General features: G+C 44.9%; 1 protein-coding gene across 2 annotated transcripts in view; it reads left to right on the forward strand.

The window, feature by feature from the left end:
* RMND5A (required for meiotic nuclear division 5 homolog A) overlaps positions 1 to 17,298 on the forward strand; it is a 371,570-nt gene that overhangs the window by 228,124 nt on the left and 126,148 nt on the right. The window lies entirely within an intron of this gene.

Consider the following 17,298-nt stretch of genomic DNA (forward strand, 5'->3'; position numbering starts at 1 on the left):
CTCAACTCTGTCACCAAGACAGACGCCCATCCAATTCCTAGAGCTGATGAGCTCATAGACAAATAAGGTGCTGCCAAATTCTTAAGTACCTTTGACTTGACAGCAGGGTACTGGCAAATAAAAATGGCACCTGGAGCAAAAGAGAAAACAGCATTCTCCACACCTGATGGGCATTATCAGTTTACTGTTATGCCCTTTGGTTTAAAGAATGCCCCTGCCACCTTCCAAAGGTTGGTGAATCAAGTCCTTGCTGGTTTGGAGTCCTTTAGCACAGCTTATCTTGATGATATTGCTGTCTTTAGCTCCACCTGGCAGGATCACCTGGTCCACCTGAAGAAGGTTTTGAAGGCTCTGCAATCTGCAGGCCTCTCTATCAAGGCATCCAAATGCCAGATAGGGCAGGGAACTGTGGTTTACTTGGGCCACCTTGTAGGTGGAGGCCAAGTTCAGCCACTCCAACCCAAGATCCAGACTATTCTGGACTGGGTAGCTCCAAAAACCCAGACTCAAGTCAGGGCATTCCTTGGCTTGACTGGGTATTACAGGAGGTTTGTGAAGGGATATGGATCCATTGTGACAGCCCTCACTGAACTCACCTCCAAGAAAATGCCCAAGAAAGTGAACTGGACTGTAGAATGCCAACAGGCCTTTGACACCCTGAAACAAGCAATGTGCTCAGCACCAGTTCTAAAAGCTCCAGATTATTCTAAGCAGTTCATTGTGCAGACAGATGCCTCTGAACATGGGATAGGGGCAGTTTTGTCCCAAACAAATGATGATGGCCTTGACCAACCTGTTGCTTTCATTAGCAGGAGGTTACTCCCCAGGGAGCAGCGTTGGAGTGCCATTGAGAGGGAGGCCTTTGCTGTGGTTTGGTCCCTGAAGAAGCTGAGACCATACCTCTTTGGGACTCACTTCCTAGTTCAAACTGACCACAGACCTCTCAAATGGCTGATGCAAATGAAAGGTGAAAATCCAAAACTGTTGAGGTGGTCCATCTCCCTACAGGGAATGGACTTTATAGTGGAACACAGACCTGGGACTGCCCATGCCAATGCAGATGGCCTTTCCAGGTTCTTCCACTTAGAAAATGAAGACTCTCTTGGGAAAGGTTAGTCTCATCCTCTTTCGTTTGGGGGGGGGGGGGTTGTGTAAGGAAATGCCTCCTTGGCATGGTTACCCCCTGACTTTTTGCCTTTGCTGATGCTATGTTTACAATTGAAAGTGTGCTGAGGCCTGCTAACCAGCCCCCAGCACCAGTGTTCTTTCCCTAACCTGTACTTTTGTATCCACAATTGGCAGACCCTGGCATCCAGATAAGTCCCTTGTAACTGGTACTTCTAGTACCAAGGGCCCTGATGCCAAGGAAGGTCTCTGAGGGCTGCAGCATGTCTTATGCCACCCTGGAGACCTCTCACTCAGCACAGACACACTGCTTGCCAGCTTGTGTGTGCGCTAGTGAGAACAAAAAGAGTAAGTCGACATGGCACTCCCCTCAGGGTGCCATGCCAGCCTCTCACTGCCTATGCAAGTATAGGTCAGTCACCCCTCTAGCAGGCCTTACAGCCCTAAGGCAGGGTGCACTATACCATAGGTGAGGGTACCAGTGCATGAGCATGGTACCCCTACAGTGTCTAAACAAAACCTTAGACATTGTAAGTGCAGGGTAGCCATAAGAGTATATGGTCTGGGAGTTTGTCAAACACGAACTCCACAGCACCATAATGGCTACACTGAAAACTGGGAAGTTTGGTATCAAACTTCTCAGCACAATAAATGCACACTGATGCCAGTGTACATTTTATTGCAAAATACACCCCAGAGGGCACCTTGGAGGTGCCCCCTGAAACTTAACCAACTGTCTGTGTAGGCTGACTAGTTCCAGCAGCCTGCCACACTAGAGACATGTTGCTGGCCCCATGGGGAGAGTGCCTTTGTCACTCTGAGGCCAGTAACAAAGCCTGCACTGGGTGGAGATGCTAACACCTCCCCCAGGCAGGAGCTGTAACACCTGGCGGTGAGCCTCAAAGGCTCACCCCTTTGTCACAGCACCGCAGGACACTCCAGCTAGTGGAGTTGCCCGCCCCCTCCGGCCCCGGCCCCCACTTTTGGCGGCAAGGCCGGAGAAAATAATGAGAATAACAAGGAGTCACTGGCCAGTCAGGACAGCCCCTAAGGTGTCCTGAGCTGAGGTGACTCTAACTTTTAGAAATCCTCCATCTTGCAGATGGAGGATTCCCCCAATAGGATTAGGGATGTGACCCCCTCCCCTTGGGAGGAGGCACAAAGAGGGTGTACTCACCCTCAGGGCTAGTAGCCATTGGCTACTAACCCCCCCAGACCTAAACACGCCCTTAAATTTACTATTTAAGGGCTTCACTGAACCTAAGATTTTAGATTCCTGCAACAACAAGAAGGACTGCCTAGCTGAAAACCCCTGCAGAGGAAGACCAGAAGACAACAACTGCCTTGGCTCCAGAAACTCACCGGCCTGTCTCCTGCCTTCCAAAGAACTCTGCTCCAGCGACGCCTTCCAAAGGGACCAGCGACCTCTGAATCCTCTGAGGACTGCCCTGCTTCGACGACGACCAGAAACTCCCGAGGACAGCGGACCTGCTCCAAAAAGACTGCAACTTTATCCAAAGGAGCAGCTTTAAAGAAACCCTGCAATCTCCCCGCAAGAAGCGTGAGACTTGCAACACTGCACCCGGCGACCCCGACTCGGCTGGTGGAGAACCAACACCTCAGGGAGGACCCCCGGACTACCCTACGACTGTGAGTACCAAAACCTGTCCCCCCTGAGCCCCCACAGCGCCGCCTGCAGAGGGAATCCCGAGGCTTCCCCTGACCGCGACTCTCTGAAACCTAAGTCCCGACGCCTGGAAAAGACCCTGCACCTGCAGCCCCCAGGACCTGAAGGACCGGACTTTCACTGCAGAAGTGACCCCCAGGAGTCCCTCTCCCTTGCCCAAGTGGAGGTTTCCCCGAGGAAGCCCCCCCTTGCCTACCTGCAGCGCTGAAGAGATCCCTTGATCTCTCATTGACTTCCATTGCGAACCCGACGCTTGTTCTAACACTGCACCCGGCCGCCCCCGCGCCGCTGAGGGTGAAATTTCTGTGTGGGCTTGTGTCCCCCCCGGTGCCCTACAAAACCCCCCTGGTCTGCCCTCCGAAGACGCGGGTACTTACCTGCTGGCAGACTGGAACCGGGGCACCCCCTTCTCTCCATTGAAGCCTATGCGTTTTGGGCACCACTTTGAACTCTGCACCTGACCGGCCCTGAGCTGCCGGTGTGGTAACTTTGGGGTTGCTCTGAACCCCCAACGGTGGGCTACCTTGGACCAAGAACTGAACCCTGTAAGTGTCTTACTTACCTGGTAAAACTAACAAAAACTTACCTCCCCCAGGAACTGTGAAAATTGCACTAAGTGTCCACTTTTGAAATAGCTATTTGTGAATAACTTGAAAAGTATACATGCAATTGAAATGATTCAAAGTTCCTAATGTACTTACCTGCAATACCTTTCAAACAAGATATTACATGTTAAATTTGAACCTGTGGTTCTTAAAATAAACTAAGAAAAGATATTTTTCTATAACAAAACCTATTTGCTGGATTTGTCTCTGAGTGTGTGTACCTCATTTATTGTCTATGTGTATGTACAACAAATGCTTAACACTACTCCTTGGATAAGCCTACTGCTCGACCACACTACCACAAAATAGAGCATTAGTATTATCTCTTTTTACCACTATTTTACCTCTAAGGGGAACCCTTGGACTCTGTGCATGCTATTCCTTACTTTGAAATAGCACATACAGAGCCAACTTCCTACAGGATGTGTCTGGGGCCACCTTCTGTTTCCAGCATCCACCTTGCCTCATAGTGTAGCCATCAAGATTACACCCCTGTTATCAAATATAAAATACAAGGCAACACCCTCTAGAAATATTCACTCTTACCACCCTCAATGTCTAATCTAAGAATAGGGTTCTTTAGAACTGGAATTCTCTGCAAAGCTCCATCTATTGTCAAGAATGCCATGTGCCTGTGTCAATATTTCTTCATGGGGATAGTTTTCAGTCTAGTATACCTCGATTGGGCCAGACTGTACCTTCTAGACTGGAGTGATGTCCCTCTGTTATCCAATGCTTATGTTTAGGTGAACAGATGTAAAGCTCTGAAACTTGGGGGATTGAAATTGAAGGCTTCTAGTTTTGACATGTATCAGGGCTCGAAAAATCCACTCGACCACTCGCATTGGTGAGTCTTATTTGATCAAGTCGAGCTATTTTTTAATACTTACTGGTCCCTTCTGGCGAGTGGACCCTGAACAGGTGTTCTGTTCAGTTGAAAAGTGGAGGAGCAATAAAAGATGCCTTTAAATCTTGTTCTTATGTCACATTTGCTCTCACAGACAGAGGTTTAAAAGTCAGTTTTTCTTACAATGAATTTCCCTTCTGACTGCAGAGTTCCAGGACTTTGTAAGGTGAACTGTGTGACCTGCTGCTTAGAATGTGAAATAAAAGTATATAGTGTGTCAGGTTTTTCCTAACACCCAACATTTAAATGACTAAGTCAACTGTGCAAACATTTCAAAATATATTTCAGTAGTTGTGAAAGTCCTTTTTTATATTTGTGTGATGAAAATATATTTTAATTGGATGAAAACAAATCAGAATACTTCACATGTTGATGTGCAAAGGATATGCTTTCTGAAACCAAATTTTCACAGATTGTTAATACACTATATAGTTTTATCAGTAAAGCTGCAAGTTAGTGGAGAGGTTTTTGGACATTTCTTGAAACATTACGTGTGTAGATGACAATATATTACCACATCATGTTTTAGTAATATATTTATTAAAATTGAGTGTTTAAACAAACTGAGAAACACTCTTGCCCTGATGGCAATGTTGTTAGTAAACTAAAAGAAGTCCTAGGTTATGTGGGCTAGACGTCATGGGTATGTGTGCTAGATTCTTGTGATGCATGCAGGAAACTTAAGTCTACTTAATCAAACAAAAGAGGTTTTTTTGTACTGCAGAAATGCTGAGGTCACATATTTGAAGGCGCAATCATTTGTGAGAATTAAAAAGGCGACTCTGTAAACTATTTGCCTAGGACCACACAATTTGAGACCGGTTTATGGGTCAAGTACATTAGTTAAGTCGAGTAGATTATTTAAGTTACTCAGCCTGTAACATTCAAGTAACATTTTTATGATTTTTCGAGCCCTGATGTATGCCACTAATGGTTGCAATCTTGCTCATAATTGAAACAGAAAGCTACTGGGGTTGTTTCCTTTTTATTCTAAAATAGGGCTATAAGGTGTCTTGCCACTCCTCTCATACATATTGTCACTGGTCTGAGCTCTAGTATTGTCAGCTTTGGTGATTCCAGGCCTATGCCCCACAGGACTCTCTTACCTTGACCCAGGATCTCTTTCCAGAAAGTTTGTTATTATTTGTGTGTTTTTTGTTGTTGTTTTTTTTAATAGCGCGGCCATGGCCCCGAGGCATCAGAGCACTTTACAATACACAGGGTGTAAGAGGATGGCTCAGTTTATGGTGTACCCTATACAGAGTCCAGGCAACCCTTAGTGATGGGGAATAGGTATCCAGATAGCAAAATCTCTCTAGAGGTAGCTAGGGCAAGCAGCTAAAGCTTATCCAGGAGGAATGTAAAGCACTTGCAAAACCTCAGCAGGGCTTGAAAAATCTACTCGACCACTTGCTATGGCAAGTTTAATTTTATGAGGTCCAGCTATTTTTAGATTCCACTTGACCCTTCAGGCGAGTGAACAAAGAAGAGGTGTTCTGTTCAATCAGAAACTGAATTAGCAGTTAAAATGCCTTTAAATCAGTGATATTCAAAGTACGGCCCGGGGGCCGCATGCAGCCCTCCTGACATTTACATGCGGCCCCCAGGTCAACAGCAGCACTGTGCTGCTGTTGATTCGACTCCACACTGGCACTAAAAATTGTAAAATAAACAGGCAAGTATTTATTTAGAGTCTAATTGAAGTTCACGAAAAGGAGTAACTAGGGTGTTCTGGAACTCTTAACTTTAGAAACACGTTCATTATTAATGACATCTTGCAGCAAAAATATAAAAGTATTATCTGTGTGAAATTCAAACAGTGCATTTCATTAACCTGCAGAACCATTTCACCTTATATAACTGCACTGAGAAGTATTTTTTAAAGTCATAGTTTTCAAACATGAATTTAGAAACTTTCATCCCCCACACCCTGACAACAATGTGAACTGGGAACTAAAAGGCAAGTCAGTTGTTATGTGAACTCTTTGGGAGGGCTGGGTTTCTATAAAACATAAACAACATTATAGTTTATTAAATCAGACACACAAGGTTTTATACAGCATACATCCTGAAGTCATATTTCAAGGTTCTTATGTGTGATGATGAAGGAAAACGAAAAAAGGAGGTAAAGTGAAATAAAACATTTGCCTACGATCACACAATCTGGTTAAGTGGAGAAGCCGGGGTTTACACCCAAGTTTCTGGTTTCACATTGGGCAATTCAGACCCTAGATGTATATGCTTCACTTGCCCTACACACACTTTACCACTACCTCTCCCCACCCTACCCCCCAGCCCTCCGACCACCACCATGCTGGCAGCAATGTGGCCCTCGGTCACATCAAAGACCAATCATTGCGGCCCCAGGGAAAATATTTGTGAGTACCCATGCTTTAAATCTTATTCTTGTCGCATTTGCTCTGTGTTCAGAGACAGAGGTCAAAAGTCAGTTTGTCTTTGTGCAATGCAAATACTTTTCCTTGTGACTGCAGAGTTCCAGGAATTTGTCAGGTGAACTGTCTCACCTATGTGGAATGAAAGGCACTTTACAAACTTTTCAAAATATGTTTCAGTAGCTGTGAAAGACCATTTTTTGTAGTTCTGTGTGATGAAAAAAATATTTCAATAGGATGAAAAAAAATCAGAACACTTTACTTGGTCATGTGCAAATGATAAATGTTTTCTGAAACCCAGGTTTCACAGATTATTGTTAATATACTATATAGTTTTATCAGTAAAGCTTCAAGTTAGTGGGAAGGTTTTTGGATATTTCTTGGAAATTAACTGTCTGTAAATGACAGTGCACTACCACGTCATGCTTTAGTAATATATTTATTAAAAGTGAGTGTTTAAACAAACTGAGAAACACTCCTGTCCTGATGGCAAAGCTATTAGTAAACTAAGAGGCAAGTCGTGCATGGATCATGTGTACCCCATATATGGGCTAGATTTATTATATATGGACCAAACGTTTAGTATATTTAATCAAACAAAAGAGGATTTTTTCTCTGCAGAAATGCTTAACTCACATATTTGAAGGTGTACTCATGTAAGAATGAAGAAAAAGGCGACTGTAAAATACAATATTTGCCTAGGATCACACAATTTGAGACCCGTTTCCGTCATTACAGTTACATTACAGTTAGGTCGAGTAGTTTATTCAAGCTACTCGACCTGCAGGTCTAGTGACATTTTAATGATTCTTCGAGGCCTGCACAGTAGTCAGATAGTAACTTACAAGAAAGAACCACACAAGTGTTGCAAAAATAAAGGATTCTTTAATACAGCACTAACTAATAGACTAGCATTGGTATATCTCCCTTTGGAGATATCTACAACAATATATACACAGAATAACAAGCAGAAATAAGCATAAAATATAAGGGTCCTATGAAAGGGGGGGGGAGCAAACCAACAAACTAAGTGGAATGCAAAATAGTGAACCCAACCAAGGTAAGTGTCATAGCTAGCTGGGGGTAGATGAAAACAGAGGTAAGTATGGTACAGAGTGGTTACCTTCCCAGTCTTCCAATAGACTAACAGAGGGAAGTAGTGGTTGGAGTTCGTGTGTTTCAAGACCCTTCCCAGTGGACCCTGAAGAAACCAACAGACAACAGCAAGGTTGGAGAGTGTCCCCTCCCGAGGGGACCTGGATGCAGAGGGGAGAAGGGACTCTCTCGGATGTCAGTGGAAGCCTAGGATTTTACAGCTGCTGTCATGACCCGTGGACCAGGCCACTAGACCCCAGGGACAGATTCCGGACGTAGATGACCTGAAAAAGAAGGGGACAGACTCTAGCACCCTTGGAGATGCCCACGTGGTGCAGGTGGCTTCCGACCCTCCTAGAGGTGAAGTTCATGCAAGTCGGTGAAGGAAGAAGCCCAGCTGCAGGGTCCAGGAGCTGCAGAAGATCCTAGGAGTCCCCTACAAGATGTCCCTCAATGGTCACCGGATTTCAGGAGGGTCACTGTCCAGCCAGGTCACCAACAAGCACTGCCAAATGCAAGCAGGAGCTGAAGATGTATTTGCAGAGTTTTGGGACTCAGCAAGGTCCAGGAGACTTTACCCTGGAGACGTAGTCAGGGCTGGCCCTCGGCACGCAGGAAGTTGTTGGAGCACCCACAAGTGATCCACAGGCAATGGACATGAGGAGTCACAAGGAGGTCTCAGCAGCACAACAAAACGGAAGTCGCAGGAGTTGCAGGATGGGCTGATCGGGTTGCAGAATGCTGGAGACTGGGGCTTCTTGGCCTCTGAAGATCTCCTGGAGGAAGAGTCAACAAGCTGTGGCAAGAGCAACAGTTGCGATGCACAGGGGTTCCAATCCAGTGGCAGGAGCAGGGGCCCACAGTCTCCAAGGTTGGTCAGAAGACAATCAGGACCCAGAGGAGGCCACAGACCCCCACCACCTGTGATGCAGAGCCTTTCAATGTCTGTGGGACAGCAGACCCCACCAGCTGGTTGACATCTTGAGGTGCAGGCAAATGCAGGGGAGTGACTCCTTCACTCAAAGGGAGAATACTTCGTGCTTCCAGGTGCATACAGAGTCCTAGTGACCCCAGAGGATGCACAGCCTTGGATGTTGTAGAATTCTTGCAGGATCCGGAGAAACAATGTTGCAATGGGAGCCTTCCCACCAGAAGCAGACTGTATTGGTTCCAAAGCAGACCAGCAGTGGTTCCAGAGGCCAGAAGAAAAAGATGTATTGCAGAGTTCCATGTAGAGTCTTGCTTGATGAATCTGAGGTGACTCAACTATCAGAGAGGGTCAGGAACGTCATCGACCTGGCCTTATAAGTCAGGTGCTCCCAGGGGCCTCTGCACATCTTATTTTCAAGATGGCAGAATCCAGTGGCCACCTGCCAGAGCTCTGTGCACTTCCCTATGGGACGAGCTGGACAGGGGGGGTGGTCACTCCCCTGTAGTTTGTGCAGTTTTGTGCCAGAGCAGGGACTGGGGGTTCAAGGATGGCACCAAATGTGACCTTCAAAGCAGTCTGGTGGCGCTCGGAGGCCACCCTACCCAAGCCCCTAGACACCTAATACACAGGAGGAGGGGGTCACAACTCTCCCTTGCAGGAAATCCTTTGTTCTACATTCCTTTTGTCTGAGCCAGGCTCATCAGCAGGAGCATAGAACAGTGTATGGTGTCTGCAGCGTAGGATGGCAGTCACATCCTATAAGGCTGCACAGGCTGAACTGGGGGATCCTCTTAAGAAGCCCCCAGAGTACAGGGGGATCATGCAACTAGCACTGGACTCAGTGTAGTTACAGGATTCCAACTTGTTTGATACCAAACATGCTTAGGTACGGAGAAGCCATTATGTAGTTGGCCCAGTTGTGTTGACCGGTGTCCACTACATACCTTAAGATGGCTTCCCCGAATTTACAAAGCCCAAGGAATGGATTCTGGGGATTGTAGGTATACCCTGCTCTTGCAAAGATATCCACACCGTTGGGGGCAGGCACCCTGCCCTTAGACAGAAGGACCTACCAGAGGGGTGACTTACAGTATCTAAGTGCAGTGACCAGGATATAAAGCAAGCCTTATATCTGTGGTGAAAGGTGCATGCACCATTTCACGCAGGCTGCAATGGCAGGCCTGCAGATAACGTTTGCATGATCTCCCATGGGTGGCACAGTACATTCTTCAGCCCATGGGGGACCCCTTGTATACAATTGCCCTGGGTACCTAAGTACCCCATACTAGGGACTTATATAGGTGCACCAGTATGCCAATTGTGGGCACACACAGTTTGCAAGCAACCAAATTTAGAGGAGAGAGCACAGACACTGGGGTCCTGGTTAGCAGGATTCCAGTTAACTACAGTCTAAACACACTGACATCAGGCAAAACGTGGGGGTAACTAGGCTAGAGAGAAGGTACTTTCCTACACAGGGTTACAGTAATAATAATTAAACTCAGAAGTTTACGTTGGTGGATGTGTACAGGAGTTACCTTAAGAGAGACATACAACAATTGGGCATAGGACAAACAAAGTGAGAGTTTCGGTTTAGATGGTTTGATCATATACCAAATGCAGATCAGGGGCCAGTGGAGAGAGGAATTAAGTCTGGTCAAGGGTGAAATTAACCAAGATGTCTGTTTAAATAGGAGGTGCTTAAGGTCCTTTTTTGAAGGTTTCTAGGCAGGTGGTTAGACAGAGTGGTGGAGGCTGAGAGTTCCAGAATATAGTGAGCCTACAAGAGAAAGACTGGTTCATGTATCGTTCTCAACTGAAGGTGTGGGGGGTTCCAGGAGCAGAGATTGGGCCTTTCTGGAACCACCCCTATGTGCTCTGGAAATTTGTCAGTTTCTCTTTCAGATAGGATGGTGAGGAGTGCAGCACTAAGTTGGCAATGCAAGCAAATTTGAATTAGGCCTGCACTTCAATGGGGAGCCATTGGAAGGTTGGCAGGGGAGAGGTGGTCAAATTTCTTGAGACGTAAGACGAAGCGTGCTGTAGCTTGTAGTGTTGCTCTCAGTTGGCCTAGATGAACTACGGGAATGCCCGAAAGAAGGGCAATTTCATAGTCTAGTCTGGAGAGAACGAGAAACTGCACCACTGTTTTGAGGTCTTGTTCTGGAATCCATGGTCTGATGCCCCAAAGCTGCCCAAGTTGGTGTTGGTCACCGTTGGCCATGGCTGATATGTGCCAGTGACGATTGAGACTATTATCAGGAATGATGCTGAGTGATCTGGCATTCTGGACAATGGCGGGGCAGCCATCCAGGGTGAGATAGTTGGCCATCCATCCTTGTACTGGAGTTTTTGCTTTGGCAGGTGAGATCAAAAGAAATTCTGTTTTTGTTGGGTTGAGTTTTAAATGGTGGCTAGATATCCAGTTTTGAATCTTTAAGAGTGTATTTGAAAGCAAAGCAGCATCTTTTGGGGATGAGATATTTAAGTATATTTGGGTATTTTCGGCTTAGAGGTGGAAAAGAATCCCAGAGTTTCCAAAAATCTCAAACAGTGGTTCTAGGTAGGAGTTAAAGAGGGTTGGGGAGCGGATCAAACCTTGAGGAACCCCTTGCTGATCGCTGACTAGTCTCGAGAAAGAGTTGCCAATTTTCACAATTTGGGAACGGTTGGATAGGTAAGAGAAGAACCATTTAAGGACAGTGCCTCCACATCCCATGCGTAGTTCAAGAATATGAAGGAGGTTGAGATGGTTGACAGTGTTGAATGCAGTGAATAAATCCAGGAGGCAGGAGTTGCCAGAGTCAAGGATTTCTAAGGGAGTTATCAACTATTTAGAGGATCACAGTTTCTGTATTGTAGCCCTGGCAGAAACCTGATTGGAGAGTGTCTAGAAGGTTGTTTGTTTGAATGTGGGAGGCTAGTTACGACGTTACTCAACTTCCAATGACTGCCTAAAAATGGGAGTGTGGAGACAGGGTGGTAGTCGTTCAGGTTCTCAGGATCACAATCTTGTTTTTTCAAGAGCTGAGTGATTTGACCCATATTTTGCTGCTCCTCGAAGAGGCCCCGTTTGAGAGAGGAATTGACCATGGTGGTCCGTATGGGGAATAGGTGTTTGGCAAGAGGTTTGCTAATAGAGCCTGGAATGGCATTCTGATGATGGTCTGGGGGTTTTACTTTGGAGATAGTTCAATGTAGGTCCTGCTCAAAGACAAACATGATTGTACAGCCTTGCGTGGTAGAGACTCAGCTGTTTCAAGGGAGTCTGTCATGTGAAGCGAGATATGGACGTCAGACTTTTTTATCAAAGAAATCAGCATTCGTTGCAACGGGCCTCGGATGACTCGGGAGCCAGAGTGGTGTGGGGGTTAGTAGACTGTGCAATGACCTTGAACAGGTGCTTTGGTTTATTCTATGCAGAATTCATGGGGGCTCTTATATGGGAAGATTTGGCTTTGAGAATTTGGTCTTTGTATTGTTTTATCGCTTTGCAAAGCTTAGTCATACACAGGTGAGATGGTACCCAACATGACCATCCGATGTGTATAAAATTCCCTCTCTCTTCCTTACAGTTGCAGCACCTGTCAAGAAAGATTTGATTCAGGTGAACAAGAGTTAGATTCCATTGATGCCTTTTGTATATAGGCTGCTATCCTTTGGAAACTGCTTTAAAAATTGTTTGATATCATAGACTGGAGATGCTTCCATTGTTTATCTGCTAGTTATCATCTTTATACCCACATATGCCGAAAAGGAGACTTCCCGCTGTTTTTGCAATTCTGCAGTGTCTGCTTAATGTTGAAAATCAGGGCCCTTCATGCCTGAGAAGTTGTCTATTATATTTTCAGAAGGCATAAGGGTTTGTGCAGCAACAGCCAGGTTGTGTTCGTTTTTTATTAAGCCCTAGGTGCTGAAGATTTATGGCGCTCACATAAAACAATATCTAAAAAAAAAAAAAGAAATCGACACCAACTACTCCATAAGATCTGTTTTTCAGAGCTTACATAAATTGCATTGTTATGCGTATTTGTAAACCACACCATCACCCACGAGGGTATCATGGCATTGAAGTGACGTAGCAGTGGATAAAACTGGAGCAGCTACTTTTTGGTCCCAGTTTTGGCAATATTGAGTACAAAAGGTCCTTGGGGTCGCAGAGATCTGTCCTAATGGAACATGCTGAAATTAGAATAAACTGATGGGTTGTGCCATGGATTATTCAATGTAATATTGCCATGGCCTTAAGGAGGATCCTTTTACTTAATATAGGTAGCCAATATAATTGATTAAGAAGAGGAGAAATGTGAGTATGTGGGAAGGTGTAAAGTCCACTATCTGCCCCTAAAGCTCTAACACCGTCTTGGTTGAGGTAGCCTGATAGGCCTTCCTTGGATGCTTTATATGGTATAGCCATGGTAAGTCCCATAGTAAGTGCCCCACCACCACCCTGTCGACGAAAAGCCACTTTAAAATGATTACCACCCCTACATTTTTTGTTTGCAGAAGCCCAGAATTGGTTAATGGTGCTTTGCTCCACTTGTGAAACTCGTCCCGCCGGACTAGGTGTTGGTCTCTTGAAAAAAGAAGTGATGTTTAGTGGTATAATTTCATCTGCTATGGCTTGTTGGGGGAGTTTTAGTTCCTTTACGTTAAGGGATATTAATTTGAACATGCTTCTGCTCCCATGATTCCAGCCCTGCCTTTCCTTGCTTTACCCCGTATTTCAGGTGTCATGATCTTACCCCTTTTCCCAATTTCCCTTTGCAAACAGTTGTGTATATATGCTGGCCAACCAGGTCTGCAGTCCTACAAAACCTAAACGAGTCAAAAATAATGTTGATCATAAGAGATTGTATGCTTCCCCATTAAAGGGACAACCGGTGGGTAGCCAAAGGCGAGGTAAAAGGCACTAAAGAGTACTTAGAAACATTTGTTGCACTTCAGGAGTTCCCAGGCTAGGTGCCCAAGCCCATCCAGCTCCTCCTCTACGCCTCATTCAATACAGTTTGCTTTTTCCACAGTCCGTCTGGTTATTATTAAGGGAGCTTCCAGTGTGCAAGAAACCCTCGCCCTTACCCCAAGTGTCTCCACATGTCAGATCACAGCCTCTTACGCATGTTCAGAAGTGATTTAGCCTTTGTGAGGCGTTGTAGAGTTCTCGGTTTGCCATTCAGGTGAAACAGGAAGTGAAACAGATGCTTCACCTGATAGGGGATCTTCTGAGCTCCGATAGTGAATGATTACTCTCTTGATATTTTCGTGATGATTTCTTTTTCATCAGGTAAGTGCACCCTAGTCTAGATTTATGGAGGGACGTCCTTGCTTTCTTGTGGAGAATAGATTGTATGTCCAGTCTAGCATAATCTATGGAGCATCTGCTGGTCCTGATCCTTTGAGCAGATCTTTCACAAATCCCTCTGTCTTCACCTTCAGCTCCTCTTATGTTGTAACTGAGTTTTATCAACTAAATCACTCTGTTTTGATTGTAGTTCAGAGTTGTGTGCTCCCAGGCCCACAACCTTGCTCTGAAGATGTTCCTGATCAGTTTGACAGCTGTCCTACATCCGCTAACTGTCTTTCACTTCACAATAACCTCAACACGATGCATGAGTGAGCTTCAGGCTCTGTCAGTCAGCCTTCATATTCTACCTTTTGTCCAGACAAACGGATGCGAAGGACTAGCAGTCTGTCACTCTTCCAATATTCTTTGGCCCAACCTCTCTACTGGAAGGGGGAGGAGACACTTCATTGTTTGGATTCCTAAATAGTGTTCTGATTCTACATCAATTGTAGCAAAGACCACTAGGTGAGTGATCAGCTTTTTGTGGGGTTCTCTGTGGCAAAGAAAGGCATAAGGGTGCAGAAACGGACTTAATCCAGATGGCTAGTCCTCTTTCTTATGATCAGCCAAAACGCTGCCTACAGGAAGGGTTAGGGCTCATTTTTCTGGGCCAAGACTGCTACCTCTGTGTTAACACGCAGTTTCTCTCTCCTGGATATTTGTTGGTGCACACATTCACAAAGGACTCCTGTCTTAACAGCCTAGTCCAGTAAGAAGGGCATTTTGGCTGTTCGGTTCTGCAGGAATTTTTGGTCTGAGTCATTCCACAGACACACCACTTGGGGAGGTACGGCATTGTTGTCTGTTCTAGAAGTGACTAATGTGTTTAAAGTATCCATCAGAAGAATACATTACTTATCTTTGCAGGTCGATTTTCTCTCTGCAGATTCCTTACCATCTTCCCATTGTGTGGATCAAACTTGTTTTCCACCTAAAAAAGGCCAAATTGGAGATCTACACATTGGCATGAACAATTCGTTTTTGGTCTCTGTATCTGAGGCAGGGTCAGTCTGGGACAAAAAATAGGGCCAGGTGCCAAAATAAAAATGGGGCCAGTAGGGAATTAGGTTACTAAATAATTGGACATATTTGGAATTTGGGGCAGTTTTGAACTCGTAAAGGCACACTGTATGAGTGTTTTGCAAGGTACTGGAAACTGCATGGATTTGACCTTGCAGCAGGCAGTGTGTATTCTAATATCCGGGTAATCAACAGTGAAAACAGGCCCTACAGACCATAAAGCAGGGACACAAACAGCCAGAAAAATAGCCCACACAATAATCTGTCCGACCAGATCTTCGGGCACGGTCTGATTGCCCTATAGGCCATTCCGACCCTGGCACTGCAAGGGCCAGCAAGGAACAGGCAGCGTGCCTTGGTGGCCCATATTTTCGGCTCCAGTCATATCTGTCAGTGGCACATAGTAGATGTGGGGCCCACGTCTCTTGCCAGCCTTCAGGGGATATGATAACAAATGTTCTGAATCCAGTTTGATACCTGCGGAGAGTCCAAAGGTGACAAATCTGCTGTTAGAGTATCCATTAGAAAAGCGTTACTGATGGTTAACTAACTTGTTCTGAGCTCGAAAAGCAGCATCGTGTGGAGTTCATTACTCTTCAATGTCTGCATCAAACCTGCCGCTGCTCTGATTGATGGCTTTGGTCTAGCAGTCGTCTTTGTATTTACAACTGCAATTTACCCACCTCTAACCTGTATTTAGTATTCAGTTCCGATTTTGTTGCCAGTGATCTAATTTAAGGAGACAAATCATGTAAAATTATAATTTCTAGCTAGGTTCAGTAGGCCCCTGCCCTGCTACATCATAAAATGTTTGGAAAAAAATAAACACCGTTTTCTATTGGAAAAAAGAGGTATCATTCATGCAGTAGATTGCAAGGGTTTCAAAGGCGGGGCACTACCGTGCCATACTAGTAGTGCAGAGTCCAAATATAAAATTGTGCTGACTGACTACACTTTTTAAAAAGTGGATTTTTGTATTAAGCTATTTTTGTCTACCTGAAATGCAGAGGCTCGTTTAGCCACTAAGATAACTCGCTGGCCGTATCATTCTCCACTGCTGAACAAACTGTAATGGCTGCTTCTGTGAATGTATCAAATTGAAGACCTTGAGTATAGTTCTTACAACCCTCCCAAGAAATTATCCCACTTTTCTTGGCATGTTTTGCCGGTTAGCCCTTGGTTGCAGTTTAAGATCAGCACAGGATAACTATCTGCAACTTTGCGGTGTCAGTAATTTGACACGTCGGTAGAGGTTTTGCAGTATAAGCAGCTCTAGAAACGAAATTGGAGATGCTGACCATTGTCTTGCAACTGATGAGACTCACTTTAATGTAGCAGTTCGGTACCGTTAAGCCATCTGGCTGGTGTACACTTCACAATTATGTATAATAAAATAAAAATGATCATGTATGATGTTGGTTTTTGAACATGTAGTGTGAATTATACAAGACTTTACAAAGGCTATGTGCATGCGTTTGATGGGTTATTTCGAATTCTATGTAGGACGTCTAGGTTGTGAAGGTGTCCCTTAATCTCTCCATACTCCTGAATAGTAGTAATATACATTGTAGGTTTTACCTCCACTTTGTTTTACTTCCATATTCTTCATGTCCACGAACATGGACTGGGAACAGAATAAAAGGTGTTTTTAATGGTCAATTAATCTGTTCTCCTAAAGTAGTCTCAAGAAACCTAGTATTGGCTCTAATGCCGTTTGGTAAACATTCAGTTAAGATGGGGGGATGTCGGTCATAGAAAGGGGGACGCAGACCTAGAGTAAGGAACTCAACCGAAACTGTTAATGTGGAGCTGTGTCCTGCCCCTTCATATTGATCATAAACTATTAACTAACATAGACAAACTATCAGTAAAATAAGCATATTTTTCACAAATTTTTGTCTTGCTATCCTTTTGCTTAAACCAACAAACACCACCTTGTTTTCAGCTTTCTCATGTCCCAGGTCCATTTCCTCTTGAATGGCGATGCCTGCATAGAATAGGAAGGAAACTGGAGCCTTTTTTCACAGAATAAATTTGAGTTTAAAAGCCGTTCCTTTCCTGTGGCTTTGATGCTAGCCATGCCTCTTAAATCCAATTGTCCACCAAATTAATTTTGTTTTTCCATTTCATCTATGCAAGGGTTGGACATGTTATTTCACATCACTTGCAGACATGCCATATCTGGCCCTGC

Source organism: Pleurodeles waltl, chromosome 1_2 (assembly GCF_031143425.1).
Source record: "Pleurodeles waltl isolate 20211129_DDA chromosome 1_2, aPleWal1.hap1.20221129, whole genome shotgun sequence".
Classification (NCBI taxonomy): Eukaryota; Metazoa; Chordata; class Amphibia; order Caudata; family Salamandridae; genus Pleurodeles; species Pleurodeles waltl.